General features: G+C 36.8%; 1 long non-coding RNA gene across 1 annotated transcript; it reads right to left on the bottom strand.

Moving 5' to 3' along the window:
• Positions 1-253: 253 nt before the first annotated feature.
• LOC107979380 lies at positions 254-9129 on the bottom strand. The gene is made up of 3 exons (XR_003482187.2): positions 9070-9129; positions 4179-4291; positions 254-648 (listed from the first exon to the last, which is right to left on the bottom strand). It is a non-coding gene; the product is annotated as an uncharacterized LOC107979380 (long non-coding RNA).
• Between the last annotated feature and the right edge of the window lie 11552 nt (positions 9130-20681).

The raw sequence follows: 20681 nt of genomic DNA, 5'->3' as shown, positions 1-20681 counted from the left end.
TTTTATTTTTGGCTTTAGGGCAGTAAAACCTGTCCTCTTGAACATGGTACACCAGCCTACTTTGTCATCATTTGTTTTCACTTGTGGTTCCTGTATACTTGTTACCCTAAAACACTTAGGTTATGTGAACATTATGAAATGAAGTCTGAATTCCCATCAAGCACATGTTTTCTGAGGGTAATGTAGAAATTCTGGAAGTGTCATTTCCAGTAAGTAACCTGAAATACACTGTTTGGACTGATGACTTTAGGGATGATGTGATATTCTTAATCAAAGACATGGTTTAATGTAGCCATATTAATCTGACAATTTTCTGATTAGTATTTTCCAATATTCCTGCAAAAGAAGCAATTGCAGATGGATGGTTTTTATTACTACACACATAGTGTATATCAAAAACCACTGAAAGTCTTATCTAAGACTTTGAAAGTCTTATCTAAGAAACACTGTCATTCTCAGAGCAATGCATTACTAAAATGGCAGTTACTTTGCTTGTTGTTTGTCCCAATGCTTCTAAAGATCCATCTCTGTATGTTTACCCTATAATGCTAAGTCTTCTGATTTTTACTCAGTCTTTCATGTACTTTGCCAATCTTGTGACAAAGAAAACCGATGCTGCAATTTCATCTCTCAATGTTCAAGAGCAATCTGTGAGGGAGGCAAAGGATAAAATATTTCAGGAGTCAGCAATTTGAAAATGTGGCTCACAAAATTGCCCTTAGAGTTAAGATTAATCACAAATATTTGACAGCAAAGTCTCATCAGTCTCAACAAAGTAGGGTTGTATGATGGGTCTTAATGAGTTCTTTGTTAAGAGAAGAGTGGCCTGGTTCCTGTGTCAGTTGGAGAAAGAGCCTAATGGACTTGGTTGGGATATAGGAGATTATTGTTAAAAACTAAAATGTTGGAGATGCCAAGCAATTCATCATTAATGGCAGCAATGGAGTTTGTTCCTATTTCTGTGAACATGAGTGATCACTTGATAATCTGAATTGTCACCAATTTCTTTGAATTATTTAATATTATGTAATAATATATAAAATTCAGTAAACATTGTTGTGGACATATACCTTACATATTATGTCATTGGTTGATATTTGTCACATAAGCCATATAATTATATAAAAAAGATAAAAAAATGTTTATTATATTAATTTCAAGAGAAATTGAGTACATTTGAATTGTTTTATGTTGGAGAACCAGAATTTGAGACTGTTAAAGTCACTTTTATCTGATCATTATTTGAGCATAATGCTTTGCATGAAAATGGACTCAAGAAATATTGACAAATTAACTCCTCATTTATAAGTGGGACAAGTGAAAAATTCATAAAGGCATTTCTTTCCTTTTTCATGAAAGCAGCAGTTGCCATTTAGTCCATTAAGTCTTTCTATCCCATTTCCTGGAAACACACACACACACACACACACACACACACACACACACACACACACACACACACACACTTACTTCACTATGTAAATATGCTACTACTATTTTACATTCTCACATGATGGGCTTTTATGATAAGTCTAATGCATTGCTGTTCTAAGACAGACTTCAATAAATATTCTTGCAAACATGTAACATACTTATAGAAGTGTACTCAGCTACTGGATATATAAAAGTAGACTCTCTGAAAAACTATTGGCAACAACATGTGATGTGTGCAATTCTCTACATAAATTTAATGTTAAAATGACATTCTCCTAAAAGAAATTAAGTATGTTTTTGTGATCATTTCTTTTTTGGAAATTAACATAATTGCATTATTTCCCCCTTCTATTTCCTTCCTACACACTTTTCCCAATGTACTCCCCTTGTTCTCTTTCCAGTTCATGACTTCTTTTTTTTAACATAATATTTTTATTGATTATTTGGGATTTCACATTGTAAAAGAAGCTTAATTGCTCCTTATGGTAGTGGCAGCATGGGTCATGGACTTCCACATGGTTTCTGGCTATAGAACAGGCTTCAGACATCAACATGGTTTTGAGTGATAGGACAGGCCAAGGCCTTCAATGTAACAAGGGTCACACATCAACATGCCCCTGGCCACCCCAAAAGCAGCATGGCCCCTGGACATCAACATGGCTTCAGGATGGCACAGACCTGGAATTAAACATTCTCCTGAAGACTGGATTTTGTTTAGAACTAAGTCTTGAAATGGATGTTAATTGTTAAAGTGTCTAATATTTAAGTGCAGAGCTGGGCATGATGGTTTTCAAGTAGAGATAGGTTAATCTCCATGAGTTTGGACTATCTTTGTCTATGTAGCATGTACTAGTACAACCTGGGCTACACAGAGAGGCCTGCTTCAAAAAAAAATGAAAAACAAAACTAAAAGTGAAGTAAGCATAGAACCTGTTGCTTTTTATTAGCGTGTGTAAAAGATAAGCACAGAACCTGTAATTTGTCATTAGTCTGTGTCCTAGTTTATTGCCCTGACAAATATCATGACAAAAATCAATTGTAGAGGAAAGGGTATATGTGATTTAAATGTTCAGAATACAATCAATCACTGACACAAGTCAGTCAGAGCAGGGATTCAAGGAGGAACAGAGAGGACTATGGAGAAAACCACTTACATGTTCAGCCTGCTTTCTTGTACAATCCAGGACCACTTGTTCTGGGATGGTACTGCCTACAGGGGGCTGAACCTCTCACATCAATTTTTAATTAAGAAAATGCCCTTTAGATTTTCCCAGAAGGTAGTCTGGGAAATTGATGGAGGCAATTCCTCAACTGTAGTTCTTTCTTCCCAGGTATTCTGGTTGTTTTCATGACGAACAGCATACCAAATATTTATACACAGATTATAATCAAAATATAGGCTTATTTGTACATATTTAACTCACACTATTATTTTAATTTTCATAAACATTGATTGACTTATGTATGTTGTTTACCATGCTTACTCATTAGTTATGAATCTTCCCTTTTTCCACTATTTTAATCATTAGTAAATTCTTATGTTTTAAAATACATATTTATTTAAAAAATATAATTGCATTGCTTCCTCCTTCCCTTTCTTTCCTACAATCCTTACCATATGGCCTTACTCCAGAACCTCCTCACATCCCCCAGTTACCTTTCAAATTGTTGTTCTCTTTTTTGATTATTTTAATAATTATCTTTATGCATTTGCCAGTAGAATTATTAATTTAACAGTATAATCATATCTAAAATGAATCATTTTCCTATTCCAGATATATCTAAAAACAAATGCTTAGATATTGTATGCACTTCCAAATGTGTTATGGAGTTTTTAAATATATGTTTTATTTTTTAAATTAATATATAATCACAGTATTTTTGCCCTTTCCTTTCCTCCTTTCATCTCCTCTCATTAATGGCTCTTTTCTTTGAATTTTTATTGCTATTTTATGTATAAATTCACAAATATAGAGATAAAACCATATGACTTTCTGTTTGACCACTTAGAATTGCATTATAATTTACAGGGCTCATCCCTGGTGATGGCTAATTCTGTTTCTTTCAATAGTTCTTAGTTGCAAGTAGTTCTCTGGCTAGAGAGGACTCTTATGATAGTTTCACCTTCCACAGTAGACTACCAATTGGTATTGTCATTGTTGAAGTACTATTTAGGCACACATACTCTTAAGGTATCATAAGTGTAACTTCCCTATCATTTCTAGGATACATGATATGACTGGCCTTCTTGCCCTTAAACTATTTCTACTTATCTTTCATGATATCCCCTGAGCCTTAGGAGTAGAAATATGAAGTATGTTTTAGATATAGCTATTGGAGTTTGGAATCTAACAGGTTCTCTGTATTATGATCAATTACAATTTTTGGTTCCCCATCTGCTAATAAAAGAAACTTCTTTAATGAGTTGTGAGAATTAAACCTATCTCTGAGTATAAGATTAAGTATTTTGGAAATTGACAGGAACATTTTCTTTAAAATCCATGACCTCATTAGACAGGGGTAGCACATGGCTAGATTTCCCACACCAGGCAAGATTTACTTCCTGTTCAGTGGGTTCTAGGTTCTATTAGAACTCTATTACTGCCAAGATATGAGTGCCACTGTGAAACATTTAGGGATATATATTGCGATGCAAGTGATAGTGGTTGTTCATAGGCATCCCAGTTGCATTAAACTATTGGGTGCTTCCCTCTCTTGGAGGATGGTATGGTACCTTTTCTTACCATGAAAGCAAGTCCTCAGGGAGTTTGTCCTCAGGTCAGACCCAGCTTGAACCCTTTGAGTCCTGTGTAAAAAGTGCGTGGCATCTTCATAAATAGGAATTTACCTTCAATCCCTGGGAGACAACCAAAACAATAACAATGACATATTTAAGGAGTTTCTTAGACTCCCATGACCAAAGCTTGGAATGTGCTTTCTCATTCCTAGTATGGGGATTTTATTAGGCCATCCATAGCTTTCCTGGGGGGGGGCAATGCTGTGTGTGTGTGTGTGTGTGTGTAGGAAAATGGTAGTAATAGATTCTCCTCTAGGGTCTGTGACCTTAGTAGCATGGGTAGTGGGATAGATTTATATTACCAAGAATAAACCCTCTTTATCTGTTTTTTTTTTATAATTGGATCTTAAGTCTCCTTAGACAGCAGTCTATTACTTCCAAGAAAAAGTGCCAACATTGTTGCATTGGTAATATCATTGCTATCCTGTTATTGCTGTGGTTCATATGCTCACAGCATTTATAGTGTTTCTCCTTTCTTAGTCTTCAGTGCATCTTCAGATATCATGAAAACCAATCCTCAGCAGGGGAGGCTTCCAACTCATTTCTAGCTTAATTCCTCTAAGTCCTGTGTCCGAAGTGTATGCTGTTCAAGTTCTGAACCTCTCTATCTTCAGTATTCACATCATTTACTTTCATATGTGCCTTGCTGTTCTCCACCCAAAGAATCTCACCTACCATGTGTCATTTCTCCTTGGTTAGCTCCTCTACAAACACTCACTTCAGATTAACACAGAAATCTAAAACTTACAAAGCTATGATCTGCATATGTGGAAAACATGGTGTTTGTCCTTCTAGTCCTTAGGGACCTCACTCAGTACAATAGCTTTAGTTTTCCTCTGTTTTCTGACAAATTCTATAATTTCATTTTCTTCTTTTGTGTTGAATAGAATTCTATTGTGTATATGCATGCATTTTTATTGTCCATTAATGTGTTGTCAGTTATCTAGGTTAATTTAATTTCCTAGCTATTGTTAATAGACCAGCAATGAAAATGAGTATGAAGGTAATTTTAGAAACAAATAGGGATGTTTAGGCAAATGCCTCGGAGACCACATTTCTTGATGGTTAATTCAACTTTGCTGTAGTTGCTGCAGCCCCTGCCACTGCTACTTCCACTGATGAGATCATCGCCTACTGACATTAGAACCTGTCATCCTTAGCTTTTCAATGCAGATTAAAATCAATTGAAGATATTTCTCCTGGCTCTTCAAGAATTCTCTAGACCTTCAGAATCAAGTGGAGGCTTCTGAAGCATCCAGACTAACGGACTGAGTGTCACTACCAGGTTTATAGCTTATCTGTTATAAAACCAGTCAGTATTGGACAAATGTAATGATACTATGTAAGCCGATACAATACTTTTAAAATATATAATAATTCTAATAGTCTGTTCATCTATAGACCCCCAAGTAATACATTTATTTAATGTATTACTATGTATTAATATTATCAGTCCTCTGTCACATGCAAGTATTTTCCCATTTTATTCATTGTATCTTTACTATGGTGACTATTATTATTGTTCTCAAGAAGCGTTTTAATTTTCTGTTACCTCACTTGTCAATTCTTAGATTTTTTTCTCTTTCACAAAGTGTTTATATCTTATATATGCTTATATCTTTTTCTCCTTTTAAAATTTAAATTATAGACAATTTTATTTTATATATCAATTCCAGTTCCCTCTCCCTCTCATTCTCCCATGCCCCCCACCAACACCCCTCTCATGCCTCTTCTGCTCCACAGAAAGGGTGAAGAATTCTATGGAAGATCGTAAAAATCTGTCACATCATTTGGGGCAGGACCTAGGCCCTCCTCCATGTGTCTAGGCTGAGAGAGTATCCCTCTATGAGGAATGGGCTTCCAATGTCCATTTTTACACTAGGTATAAATGCTGTTCTATTACCAGGGACACCATAGACTACCCAGGCCTCCTAATTGCCACCCAAGTGGCGATGTCTGTCTTATGTTGGTTTCCAATACATGTTTATATCTTAAAGTGCTGTGCCAAAGTTTTCCTCTTGCACTTTTAAAATTTCAGATATTATATTAATGTCTTTCATACTGTTAAGAATTGATGCATGTGCGCATGTACACTTATGTATTCTTGAAGGTGCAGAAAGTCATACAGATTCTTCTAATATGGACATACAGTTTTTAAGCATCATTTGCTTAAAAGGCTATCTATTCTTAAATTATGCTTGATATCTTGGTCAAAAATTAGGTGACTGTATGTAACTGGGTTTGTTTTAGGGTCTTTTCTTCTGTTCCATTGTTCTACATGTCATGTTTTGCAAATACCATGCTTTGTATTTTGTTACTATAGTTATGTTGTATAACTTAAGATGAGATATTGTAGTATTCCCATAAGTTTTCTTCCTGTTGACCCCCTATGGAAGACCTCACCATCCAGGGGGAGCAGAAAGGATATGTGATAGGTAGGGTTTTAGTTGGAGAGGGTGGTAGGGGAGGAGGAGGAGAGGGAGAGGGAACTGGGATTGTCATGTAAAAAATCTTGTTTTTAATTCAAATAAAACCATCTGCAAAAAAAGCAATTTTACCCCCTCTTTAAAAATTGTTTTGACTATTGAGGATATTTGTACTTCAGTATGTATTTTATAGACTTATTTCTAGTTCTATGAAAAATGAAATCTAAATTAAAAACATTTAATTATTTTTTATGTATGTGTGTGTATGTATGTGCACTGTATGTGTGCATGAGACTGTAGAGGTTAGAATATGTATGAGATACCCTGCAGCTGGAGTTACAGATTCTTGGGAGTTGCCAAGTAAGTTCTGGGAATTGAGCATGGAACCACTGCAACAGCAGTAAATACTGTTAACCACCGTGTCACCTCTCTAATCCCATAATTGAAATTGTTAGGGAGATTGTGTTGAATCTATAAATCCTTTCAATAACATAGTGGTTCATGCTTCATGATATGGTTTTTAATTTTTTTAGTGTAGTCTTCAAATTTTTTCCTCTCTGGTGTCTTAAAGTTTTTAGCAGTGTATTTCCTTCAGAATGCTTCCTTTTCTTCACAAGATTCATTATTCTATCATAGTGAATTGCCTTTCCTGTACAGGGTTATGTAGCTGAGTCTCCCCTGTAGCCATAGGATATTCTTCTGTTTCATTTTCCCTGTGCCTCCTACTCAGTGGCTTTGTTGTAGTGGTTGCTTTTTTCAGATTTATTCATTCCTTTGACATTACTGGACAGGTGTCTTCAAGTACTCTTTAATAGTGAGAAATAATTGTTTTAGGAATTGAGTATCTTTTACTTGAGAAGCCCCTAATATGTTCTTCCATTAGTAAAGCTGGTTTACTCTGTGTCTCTGTAAATATAGTTAGGTTTTGAAGGGCATGCACAATTAAAGTTATTTACACTCACAGAAAAAATGGTGCTTCCCAGCATATAATATCCACTAAAGAAGCTTGCCAACCCTTAAAGGTTTTCCTTAGCTGTTCTCTTCAGTTTGTGTTAATTAGGTACTTTGCAACTTAAGTGAATTTCCATGGAGACTAGTAATAAATAATATTACCATTCCACACAGAGGACTTAGCACAGCTGCATGGAAGATCATAGACGTAGTGTTATATAGACTAATGGCTTTGAATCCTGGCTCTGACAGGATTTTCTAACTTCATGAGCTTAGCAGTTATTCAACCTCCACATGCTTTAATTTCATTGTCTCTAAAATTATGTTATAAGGACAACCTCACTGGTTTGTGGTGATGGCCAAGAACCTTTAACCCTGAGTGGGTTATCCTGCTCTATAGATTAATGTGGAAAAAAATCAATGGCTGTAGAGTCAGTTACAGCTGACAAAGTGGATGGAAGATAAGAGGAACAAAGAAAAAAGTGTGGGTACAAAAAGTAGAGAAAGAGTGAAAGGCCTTTGTATTTTAGAAAAGACTGAAAAACACTAAGCAAATCCCAGGAAAATAGTTTGCACCAACTTTGCATAGTAAGGCCTGTGTCAGCTCCTAGAAAAAGAATTTTAAGGAATTACCATAAAGGTACAAGTTAGAATACTGGGTCAAAATGGAAGAAATGAAGGAGAAACAGGAAGAGGAAGGAGAGAATAACAAAACGAGACAGGCAGATTAGAACAAAGACATAAAATTATCAGTGACTTCTTAATTCCAGAAGAAGGAGCTTGGGGCAGAAAGAAAGATTGATGATCATGTGAAAAAGCTATTTTACAGTCTCCCATGAAGAGTCTGTATTGAAACCAAAGAGTGTAATCACAAGAGTTTACACTGAACAACTCTGCAGTTTAGAATAAACTGAAAATTCACAGACAAAGCCTATTGTAGAATGTCTCAAAAGAAAAATCATCTAAGGAATATTATAAGAATATCACCTGGCTTAACAGCCTAAGTAATTTGATTAGTTTTTAAAGAAAAGTTGTAACAATATGTGTATTCTCTTTAAGATGTGAATGCATATACAAGAGATGGAATGACCTGGTGACTGCTCTAATATGTGTAGTGGCTAAGTTGAACATTCTTTCTAAGAAGTGTGAAAGAGGATTCTGGAGAAAGTCAGATGATGTTAATGGTCTATTAAGTGCCTTTTATTTATGCACAGACAGGGCTTCAGTAAGCGCATGGAATAAAGATGTTAACGATAAATCTTTTTGCCAAAAGCCGCCTGAGCCCCACCGCCATGTGCGAGCTTTATGCCTGCCGCCTGCCCTAGTTAGGCCCAAATGAATACACAGAGAGACATGTATTAGTTACAAAGCTGCTTGGCCAATGACTAGGATTCTCATTTGTTAGCTCAGTCTCAATTATCATACATCTATATATTTTATGGGACTTATCTTATCGGACACCTTATTGACATCCCTCCTTGTTGGTGATTCACATCGTGCTGCTGGAGCAGGAGCCAAGGGGAAGAGAGTGACACTTCCTTTTTCCTCTTCTTAAATATGAGTCTCCTTGCTATGTCACTTCCTGTCTGGAACACCACTTCTCTACTACATTTCCCAGAATCCTCTTTGACTCCTAGTCCAGCCTAACCTGTTGTCTCATTGGCCAAGCAAGTACTTTATTTATAAACATACACAGAAGTATTTCTCCCATCATAAAGACACTTCACCCATAGGGATTATGTGATTTTCTATATCTGTAAAGTGAGTTAGACTGGGTCTTTAGGGCTCTGAGGGGGTGAATGAATCAATTTAACAACACAAATGTCCTGAGCTGGGAAAAAACTGTTTGTATGTACCTTTCTGCTTCAATTACAAAGAGAGACTATAGAGTATAAAATAAAATCTTTTAAAAATGGAACTGGTACCTAGACTTCTTTCAGTTGGAGGAGTAAGGTTGGAGGATCATGAGTTTGTGGCCAGTTGCAACTGCATAGTGGGGTTTTGTCTTAAAAATAATAATATATATAACAATAAAAGTACCACTTCTCAAAATACAACAAATCACAACATACTCACCTGTTTGTGAGATGTTCATTCTTATATTATTCTCATCTTTTAAGTACAAGAAATTTTGTTCTCTTCACTTTTATGGGGCTAAAGACCCAGAAAATTTAAGCATCTATTCAGAGTCACCATTATTTCCTTTTTTGTTTTTGTCTCTGTACAGTATTTTAAGTTCTGGCCAAGGTCCTCTTCTGTAAGAAGCACCACAGAAACCCAGATATACATGGGAACTAACCTTGCCCTAGTAAGAAGGATTCCTTGTCTCCACTGAAAGTTCCCCCTGAAGTGTTCTGTTGGCCTTTCCTCACAGATGACTCCTCTCTAGGCCTTCCTCATTATCAGTCATCTTCTGGTAAGTTGATGCTCAAAGAGACAGAACTGAGTTCCTGTTCCATTTCTTTATATCTTGTATATATTCCAGACTTATAAAGAAAGATGTAAGAGTCTAGGGCCTTAACTAACTGCATATATAATTTTAGTCAAATTCATTTTATTCTAAAAAGAATGAAACCCAGGCTATTACATATAATCTTGAAAATTCATGGATGGAAGACAAGAAAAGTATAATAGTGTTTGGACAAACCTCAAAGGGAAGTCCACCAGTACATCATCAGTCATTCTCAGTCATTTATCCCATCCCACTTATGTAGTATTTTTTGAGATGGGTCTTAATATATAACCAAAGATTGCCAGGAGCTCACTGTCTAGTCCAGACTGCCCTTAACAACAAAATGAACATTTTGCCTTAGCCTCCGAGTGCTGGGATATAGTCATGAGCCTCTACAACTGGTTCCTGAATTTTTGTGTTACATATACAAAAGGAATGAACTAGAACAGCAACTTCTGAGGAGTTTTGAGAAATTGTCTTATTATTCAAGTATCTAGTAAAACTTATTATAAGTAAATTAGTTTATGTCAAAAGGGAATCTATCTATAACAGTACTGTATAATCAATGAAGTCAAATGCTGACACAGAGAGGAGATTTATTCTTTATTGGAAATTGAGACAGAAGATTTCTGCATTGATCACTAATTGATAGGTCAAAATATATGTGATTTGTATGGTATATAATAATAGATGATGATTATGGAAGCAAAAATATTGATTTGGTAGTTTGTATTTTCTCAATATTATATGAAGAACTATTTTGCAATAAGAAATAATATCATGAAAGATTTTTCTGCTGGAGGTGATCAAAGATAACAGACTTGTAAATAACGAAGTTTCTTCTTTATCAAAACATTTATGATAAATTATAAAGATGTAGGATAAGTATAAAAGCTTGTATTAACAACCTGGGTTACACAGAAACAGCTGACGTGAACAACGGGGAGCTCTTGGTCCCCAGACTGATAACTGGGATACCAGCATGGGACTTATCCAGACCCCAGGAATGTGGGTTTCAATGAGGAGACCTTGGAAATCTACTGGACCTCCTGTAGTAGTTAAGTACTTACCCCTAGCATAGGTGTGGACATTGGGATCCCAATCCAAATAGAGGGATACAACCTGAGCCAAGACACACAAGGGTAGGCCTAGACCCTATCACAAAGGACATGATAGACTCTGATGACCCCCTATGTAAGGCCTCACCCTCCCTGGGGAGCAGAAAGGATATGTGATAGGTCGGGTTTTAGTTGGGGGGTTGGTAGAGGAGGAGGGGAGGGGATGGGAACTGGGATTGACATGTAAAGCAATCTTGTTTCTAATTCCACTAAAAAAATGGAAAAACAAAACAACCTGGGTTAGAATTTTAAAAAATAGAATGAAGAGAATGAGTATTTTGGAGATAACAATTGTGATGAATTAGAAAGTAAAATCCACCTTTTACATTTGTGTTCTTTATTAAAATTACTTTCTCAGAAACTGGGAAATCTTGCAGAAGTATATGATTATAAACAATTTCTTGTTTGAAAAGGGAGAAATGACAACTAGGAAATTATTGCTGAGAAACTCTGATCTTTTTAAGGCTATAATATGAAGCAATTAATATGATGGAACATTTTCTAAGGAAGCCTTTGGGTTGAGAAGTATAGTCAATAACATTAAAGAACAATGTATTTGTGTATGCATGTACGTGTGTGTGTGTGTGTGTGTGTGTGTGTGTGTGTGTGCTTTCAATGCAACAGAAACAGAGAAAATGGAAGGAAAATGAATGGATTTTGTCCACAATCTGAACCAGAGTAGTGAGTGAGAGTGCTTAGGCAGTTTAGAGAACACAGAGTGATAAAGGACTGCCTTACAGATGAAGGTGACTACTCATACTCCTAAGAACTAGGAGTGGAAGCTGTGAGACAAAGGGAGGGACCCTGAAGTATGTGGGTTGAGAACAGAATATTTATCACCACAGGTTGAAGCAACAACCTGGCATCAGCAGATACCCTACTTCCTGGAGGGACAGAGATGACCCTGTGGAATAAGATATTGATCATCTGCATTCATAAAGAGTTTTGAGCATTGCCTTAAGCAACCATCTGCTGCTAATTTTAAAAGAAATTGGGGGGGAAATACATGTCCAAGAAGGACCAAAAGAAAAAAAGGAATACTAAAGTTCTATTTTCAGAGGAAAGGATGAGATTAAATCTGATACTTTCATAAAGATCTATATGATGCCACATGATTTTCTTAATATGCTGTTTGGTTCAAATGAGCTAATACTTTTAAATAATACAATTATTTGAAATTATATACTTTTATGAATTTTTTATAACCTTGAAGTACTGGGAATGGCAGGTATTCTACCACTGTCTTAGTTAGGGTTTTTATTGGTGTGAAAAGAAATCATGACCATGGAAACTCTTACAAAGAAAGCATTTAATTGAGGTGATAGCTTACAGTTTGAAGGGGAGAATGTCAGCATGCAGGCAAATGTGGTACTGGCTACATCTTGACGAGAAGGCAGCAGGAAGTCTATTGACTGTCACACTGAGGGAAGCTTGAGAAAAAAAAAAGAGACCTCAGATCCCATCCGTTTAGTGACACACTTCCTTCAACAATGCCACACCTCCTAATAGTACTACTTTCTTTGGAGGCCATTTTCTTTCAAACCATCACAACCACTAAGTTATTTTTCTTGTCCTGAATAGTTCCCCTTTTCTTACTTTAACAAAATATTTTCCTATCCCTTTTCTTTACTCAGCTCTCATGGATTCTTATGAGTACAATTTGACTATTTGTTTCTTTCCCATTCATTAAGTATTATTTGAGAAGTAAATAGCATAAGTACAAAAACATCATTTACTAGACGTCTACAGAGAACAGCACAACACAGGGCATGGTAATGTGGAGCTTTAAAACATGATTGCTTTTTATTAGACGTGTTTGGACTTGAGTCCAGGCTTTTCATTTAAGTCTATGTTCATAAGGACTTTGACTTCTGTAACTATATAGTTCTTTGTAATATGGAGATAAATAATGTAGCCGCTGTCTCTTCACAAAAAGTAAGCTGTACTCCACAAAGCTTTTTAGAAATTGAATAGACCATCTGAAATTGTTTGCAGCATTCTCCCATCCTATGCAGTTCAGAAATGAGCTCTGTGTGACCTAGTGTGGGCCATCTTCTCTTTTATGGGATTTTTTGAGTATTTTTTATATCTCAATAAAAATTTCTCCTCTTTCCCCTCTTCCCAATTCCTCTCCCACAACTCCCCTCTGCCACCTCTTGCACACTCCTCCTCCACTGTTTCTCTACAGATACAGGTGGGCCTCCCATGAATATCAACAGCCAAGATATATCAAGTTGCAATGAGACTAGGTTCCTCCTTTTCTGTTTAGCTGGATAAGACAAACCAGTAGGAGGATTGGTTCCCCAAAACAGGTATCAAAGTCAGAGATAGCCCCTGCTCTAACTGTTAGTAGTCTCACAAGAAGACCACATTACATAAATGTAACATATATTCAGAGGGCTTAGGTCAGTCCCATTCAGACTCCCTGTTTGTCAGTTCAGTCTCTGTGAGCCACTATGAGCTCAGGTAAGTTGGTTCTGTGGGTTTTCTTGTGTCCTTAACCCTTCTGGCTCCTACAATTCTTCCTCCCCTTTTTACACAGGATTCTCCAAGCTCTGCCTAATGTTTGGCTGTGGGCTGTGGCTCTCTGCATCTCTTCCCATCAGTTGCTGTATGAAGCCTGTCTGATGTCAGTTGGGGTAGGCATCAATCTATGAGAATAGCACAATATCATTAAGAATTGTTTCACTGACTCTTTTTGCCAGTCAATTTTGATTCTATCCTAGGTCTCTGTTGTATCTTTCTTTTGTGTTCTGGCTCTCACAGTTGGGCTCCATTGCAAGGTATGGGTCTCTAGCTAGGCCAATCATTAGGTGGTCACTCACACAAATTTTAAGTCATCTTTACTCCAGCACATTTTGTAGGCACCACAATTTGTAGGTTGAAGAGTTTGTGGTTGGGCTGGTGTCCCAATTACTCTACTGGAAGTCTTGCCCTTTCCCAAGATTTTGAATATTAATTGAAACAGTGATTGAAGTCATTAAAACAAAATAAAGATATGTGGGGCTCTGTTTTTTTTTCTTATATGTTTTTACATTTTGCTTTTCTTTTGCTGTGATAACCACTATGACCAGATGCAACTTGATAAGGGGGCAGGTGTCTTTTGATTGCCACCTGTAGGTTGACAATGATCCAGTGAAAGGCCTACCATCCATGAATACATGTACAGAGCAAACACAACTTGATAAATGAAAAAATACTTTATGTAGGTAAGGAAGGAGGATGAATCTAGGAGTAGTTGGGAAGCAGTGACTATGCTAAAAAATTGTATAAAATTGATAAAGAACTAAAAAGAAGTAGATATCCATAAAAGTATAATTGTGACATTTATATTTAGTTAATAGCCCACAGCTGTACAATTAGACTTTAGAGTCACTCAGTAGGAGATGATTGATGCCCTTTATCATATAGCCAACTTCCTGTGTCTTGTGAGGTTGTGGAAACTTCATTGGAACCTTTTACTACCACTCTCCCAAACCAATATAATCTATAATTGCATTATTGATAATTACCTTCAAAACATCATATAAGCATCATTTTTCAGCAGAAAGAGGTAATTACAGTAATCCACAACTGCTCAAAATTTATATAACAATTGGCAGTAAAGTGACCAGTCTAATTGACACATCTGCAACACAGAGATGGCTGGTTGCATGGCCAGTCACTCAAGGTTCCTTTGCAATGACATGGCATCCATCTTTGGCCTAAAGGGTTAGCATATCTGACAGACTTTTTTGTGAAGCATGAATTTGGAAGAACTGTCCTACCTTGTCCTGGCAAAGTTCAGCAATGTCCTTCTTTCATGTCCTGCTTGTCAAGTTTGGACAGCCAATTGTCAACACTCAAGGAAAGGGCAGTCTCTTGCCCAATAGCTAATTTTGCCACAATGAAGGCAAACTCCATATGTAGATGCATCAAAGGCCATTATCTTCACTAAAGTAGATTGGTGCTGCTAGAAGCAGACATATCTCACTGTCAAGAAAAGCCTTATGATATTAAAACATCTTAAATGCCACATTCTGTAGATCTCTAAAGTATTTGAAGATAATCTATCTTTCTAAAATGTATCTGTTTTACATTGAAAGCATACCTAAGATAGCTACAAATTTGCTTGTTATACATGACTTACTAGTACCCCAAATTTCTTAATTATTCTACATAATTTGTAATAATAGTTTTCAAGGACTAGAACTTTACCTTACATTTTTAAATGACCTGCATAGGTACAATACCTTAGATAAGAATAGAAACATATGTATAGAATAACAACAACAGTCTTAAATTTGTATCAATATACAAAAATCCTTACCAACATAAATATTTTAGACTAGTAGGTGCTTTTTAATTTAAAAGTGGATTCACTAATCAACCCTTTTATTTTATCATTCCTATATCACTTGTTTTTCTTTCCAGAAAGAGATATCTGAATCTAACAACCTTTGCTTAGTTTATTTCCTGACCATGGCCAATAACAACTTCAACCAACCCCCCTAAATGATGATAAACATCCACAATTCTCAGATAAACCAAAAATTACCCACCCTACATCTTCGGAATGTTTGTGTCACCTTCTTAAAATTAATTCCTTCTGCCTGGGCCTGGCAGAAACTTTAGGGGACACTGAGAAAATTGAGTTAATAGTCAACTCCTGGGAGAAATAGCCCTTGACCATTCTTGGTGTGATGTTAAAGTACAGGATTTATCTGAAGTCCTGGCTGAAGTAGTTTCTGAGGCTGGACCAATTTAGTTAATCTCTTTGAAGTTGTCCTAAGCAGTTTATACTCCAAGGCTGATCTTTGGGTAGTGGTTGTCAGCTTAAAATGGCATTGCCGCAATCCAAGTGGATTTGTCACTGCAGAGTTCCATCATTTTCTTGGAGACCACAAAGGTCAGTGCCAGGAATGGTCACAGATCACTGCACAAAAGTTAACATTTATGTTGTCATATGCAGTTGATCTTCTAAAGGTTAATTTATTAATTATTATTAATAATCTATTAATTACATCTGGGGCACATATGTGAGGGATCAGCTTCTGTTTAGGCGGTGTTGCTAAAAGACACAGAACATGAGAAATACAAATCACTCCTGTGGTCATTTGAACCGACTTAGTCTCTAACACACCAGATGAATCATAATAGTGTCCTGGTTAACCAATACCCTCAAATCACAACAAACTCTAGGACATTACTTGTTTCCTACTCTTTGTCCACAGACACACTGCCCAAATGTGTTGCCCCTTTTCATGTACATTCCCACATGATGTGGGATGTCTGCAATTTGGACATATTGGACAAAAGGGCAATATGTCCTTAGTTGATTAGATAATGTATGCCAGTGAGCATACATAATAATCCAGATCTAAACACCAATGCTGGTCTCCAGTGTCTGCTTCTTGGGTAACTTGCGATTCCATTGCTCTCATTTCAGAGCCACCAGAGTAGAATTCCTCACATCTGACACTTGAACAGGGACCCTCCCCCCAAAGAAGGAAAGTCAGGTGAATGAACCTCTCTAACCAGATATCTCTGGAAAGATATCACATAACAAAATTTAATCAAGAACAGATAATGCAACTTAAACAGACCTATAACCCTTAATGAAATAGAAGCAGATACCAAAAGTCTCCCAACCAAAAAAAAAAAAAAAAAAAAAAAAAAAAAAAAAGGTCAGGGTCAGATGGCTTCAATGCAGAATTCTACCAGAAATCCAAAGAAGAGCTAGTACTAATACTCATCAAATTGTTCCACATAATAGAAGCTTCATTGCCAAACTCTTTTTACAAGGCTACAATTACCTTGGTACCCAAGCCACACAAAGACACAACTAACAAAGAGAACTACAGACCAATATCCCTCATGAATATTGATACAAAAATACTCAATAAAATACTGGCAAAATGAATCCAAGAACACATCACGGAAATCATCCACCATGATCAAGTAGGCTTCATCCCATGGATGCGAGGATGGTTCAACATATGAAAATCCATCAATGTAATCCACCATATAAACAGACTGAGGTAAAAAACACATGATCATCTTAGAAGATGCTAGAAAAAGCCTTTGACAATATCCAACATCCCTTCATGATAAAGGTCTTGTAGAGATTAGGGATAACAGGAAAATACCTCAACATAATAAAAGCAATATACAGCAAGCCGACAGCCAACATCAAATTAAATGGAAATAAACTCAATGTAATTCCTCTAAAATAGGGGACAAGACAAGGCTGTCCACTCTCTCCATACCTCTTCAATATTGTCCTTGATGTTCTAGCTAGAGCAATAAGACAACAAAAGGAGATGAGGTGGATACAAATCAGATAGGAAGAAGTTAAACTTTCACTATTTGCAGATGATATGATAGTCTACATCAGTGACTCAAAAAACTCTACCAAAGAGCTCCAACAGCTGATAAACATATTCAGGAAAGTGGCAGAATACAAGATTAACTGAACAAATCAGTAGCCCTACTGATATCATCATATACAGGTGATAAATGCAATGAGAAAGAAATCAGAGAAACATCACCCTCTACAATTGCCACAAACAACATAAAATACCTTGGTGTAACCCTAACTAAAAAAGTGAAAGACCTGTATAGCAAGAACTTTGAGTTTTAATAGAAAGAAATTAAAGAAGATACCAGAAAACAGAATGCTGTTGGATAGGTAGGATCAACATAGTAAAAATGGCAATCTTGCTAAAAGCAATCCATAGGTTCAATGCAATCCCCATCAAAATACCAGCAAAATTCTTCACAGACCTTTAAAGAACAATACTGAACTTTATATGGAGAAACAAAAGACCCAGGATAATCAAAACAACCCTGTGCAATAAAGGAACTTCCAGAGCCATCATGATTTCTGGCTTCAAGCTCTATTATGGAGCTATAGTCCTGAAAACAGCTTGGTATTGGCAGTGTGTCTGTGGACAAAGAGTAGGAAACAAGTAATGTCGTAGAGCTTGTTGTGATTTGAGGGTATTGGTTAGCCAGGACAGTATTATGATTCATCTGGTGTGTTAGAGACTAAGTCGGTTCAAATGACCACAGGAGTGATTTGTATTTCTCATGTTCTGTGTCTTTTAGCAACACCACCAGTTTCTGGCTATTACAAATAATGCTGCTATGAACATGGTTGAACAGATGTCCTTGCTATGTGAATGTGCTTCTTTTGGGTATATGCCTAAGAGTGGAATTGCTGGATCCTTGGGTAGACTCATTCCCATTTTCTTGAGGAGTCACCATACTGCTTTCCAAAGTGGCTGTAGAAGTTGGCACTCCCACCAGCAGTGAAGGAGTGTTCCTCTTTCTCTGCATCCTCTCCAGCATAAACTGTCATTGGTGTTTTTGATTTTAGCCATTCTGACAGGAGTAAGATGGTTTCTCAGAGTTGTTTTGATTTGCATTTCCCTGATGGCTAAGGATGTTGAACACTTTCTTATGTGTCTTTCAGCCATTTTATATTCCTCTATTGAGAATTGTCTATTTAGTCCTGTACCCCACTTTTTAATTGGATTATTTGGTGTTTGGGAGACTAGCTTCTTGAGTTCTTTGTATATTTTGGAGATCAGCCCTCTGTCAGATGTGGGGTTGGTGAATATCTTTTCTCAATCAGTGGGCTGTCATTTTGTCTTGCTGACTATGTCCTTTGACTTACAGAAGCTACTCAGTTTCAGAAGCTCCCATTTATTAATTGTTGATCTCAGTGTGTGTGCTTCTGGTGTTATGTTCAGGAAGTAGTCTCCTGTACCAATTAATTCAAGGGTATTTTCCACCTTATCTCCTAGTAGGTTCAGTGTGGCTGGGTTTATGTTGAGGTCTTTGATCCATTTTGACATAAGTTTTGTGCAGGGCGAAAGGCTTGAGTCTATCTGTAGTCTTCTTCATGTTTGCATCCAGTTATGCCAGCACCATTTGTTGAAGGTGTTCTCTTTGTTCCAGTGTATATATTTGGATTGTTTGTCAAAAATCACCTGTTCGTAGGTATGTGGGTTAATTTCAGGGTTTTCAACTCTATTCCATTGTCTACCTGTCTATTTTTGTGCCAATACCAAGCTGTTTTCAGGACTATAGCTCTGTAATATAGCTTAAAGTTAGGGATGGTGATGCCTCCAGAAGTTCCTCTATTGTACAGGGTTGTTTTGGCTATCCTGGGTCTTTGGTTTCTCCATATAAAGTTGAGAATTGTTCATTCAAGGTTAGTGAAGAAATGTGTTGGGATTTTGACGGGGATTGCATTGAATCTGTAGACTGCTTTTGGCAAGATTACCATTTTTACTATGTTGATCCTTGGTATCCAACAGCATGGGAGATCTTTCCATTTTCTGGTATCTTCTTTAATTTCTTTCTTTAGAGACTCAAAATCTTATTGTACAGGTCTTTCACTTTTTTGTTTAGGGTGACTCCAAGGTATTTTATGTTGTTTCTGGCAATTGTAAAGGGTGATGCTTCTCTGATTTCTTTCTCCAACAATGTGTCATCCATATATAGTAGGGCTACAGATTTTTTTGAGTTAATTTTGTATCCTGCCACTTTGCTGAAGGTGTTTATCAGCTGTAGGAGTCCCTGGTTGAGTTTTTCAGGTCACTTATGTAGACTATCATATCATCAGCAAATAGTGAGAGTTTGACTTCTTCCTTTCTGATTTGTATTCCCTTGATCTCCTTTTGTTGTCTTATTTCTCTAGCTAGAAATTCAAGGACAATATTGAAGAGGTATGGAGAGAGTGGACAGCCTTGTCTTGTACCTGATTTTAGAGGAATTGCATTGAGTTTCTCTCCATTTAATTTGATGTTGGCTGTTGGCTTGCTGTATACTGCTTTTACTATGGTGAGGTAATCTCCTGTTATCCCTGATTTCTCCAGGACCTTTATCATGAAGGGATGTTGGATTTTTTTAGTTTTTGGTTTTTCGAGATAGGGTTTCTCTGTGTAGCTTTGGAGCCTATCCTGGAACTAGCCCTTGTAGATAAGGATGGCCTCGAACTCACAGAGATCTCCCTGCCTCTGGCTCCCAAATGCTGGGATTAATGGTGTGCACCACCAATGCCCATCAGGGATGTTGGGCTTTGTCAAAGGCTTTTTCTGCATCTACTGAGATGATTTTTTTTCCTCAGTCTGTTTATATGGTGGATTACATTGATGGATTTTCGTATGTTCACCCATCCTTGCATCCCTGGGATGAAGCCTACTTGATCATGGTGGATGATTTCTCTGATGTTTTCTTGGATTCGATTTGCCAATATTTTATTGAGAATTTTTACTTTAATGTTCATGAGGGATATTGGTCTGTTGTTCTCGTTCTTAGTTGTGCCTTTGTATGGCTTGGGTATCACGGTTATTGTGGCCTCATAAAAAGAGTTTGGTAATGACCCTTCTGCTTCTATTGTGTGGAATACTTTGAGGAGAATTGGTATTAGCTGTACTTTGAATTTCTGGTAGAATTCTGCACAGAAGCCATCCTGCCCTGGACTTTTTTTTCTTGGGAGACTTCTAATGACT

This window comes from Cricetulus griseus, chromosome 2, assembly GCF_003668045.3.
Source record: "Cricetulus griseus strain 17A/GY chromosome 2, alternate assembly CriGri-PICRH-1.0, whole genome shotgun sequence".
Lineage (NCBI taxonomy): Eukaryota > Metazoa > Chordata > Mammalia > Rodentia > Cricetidae > Cricetulus > Cricetulus griseus.
Note: the sequence above shows the minus strand (reverse complement) of the source record. Positions and strands in the feature narration are given on the sequence as shown.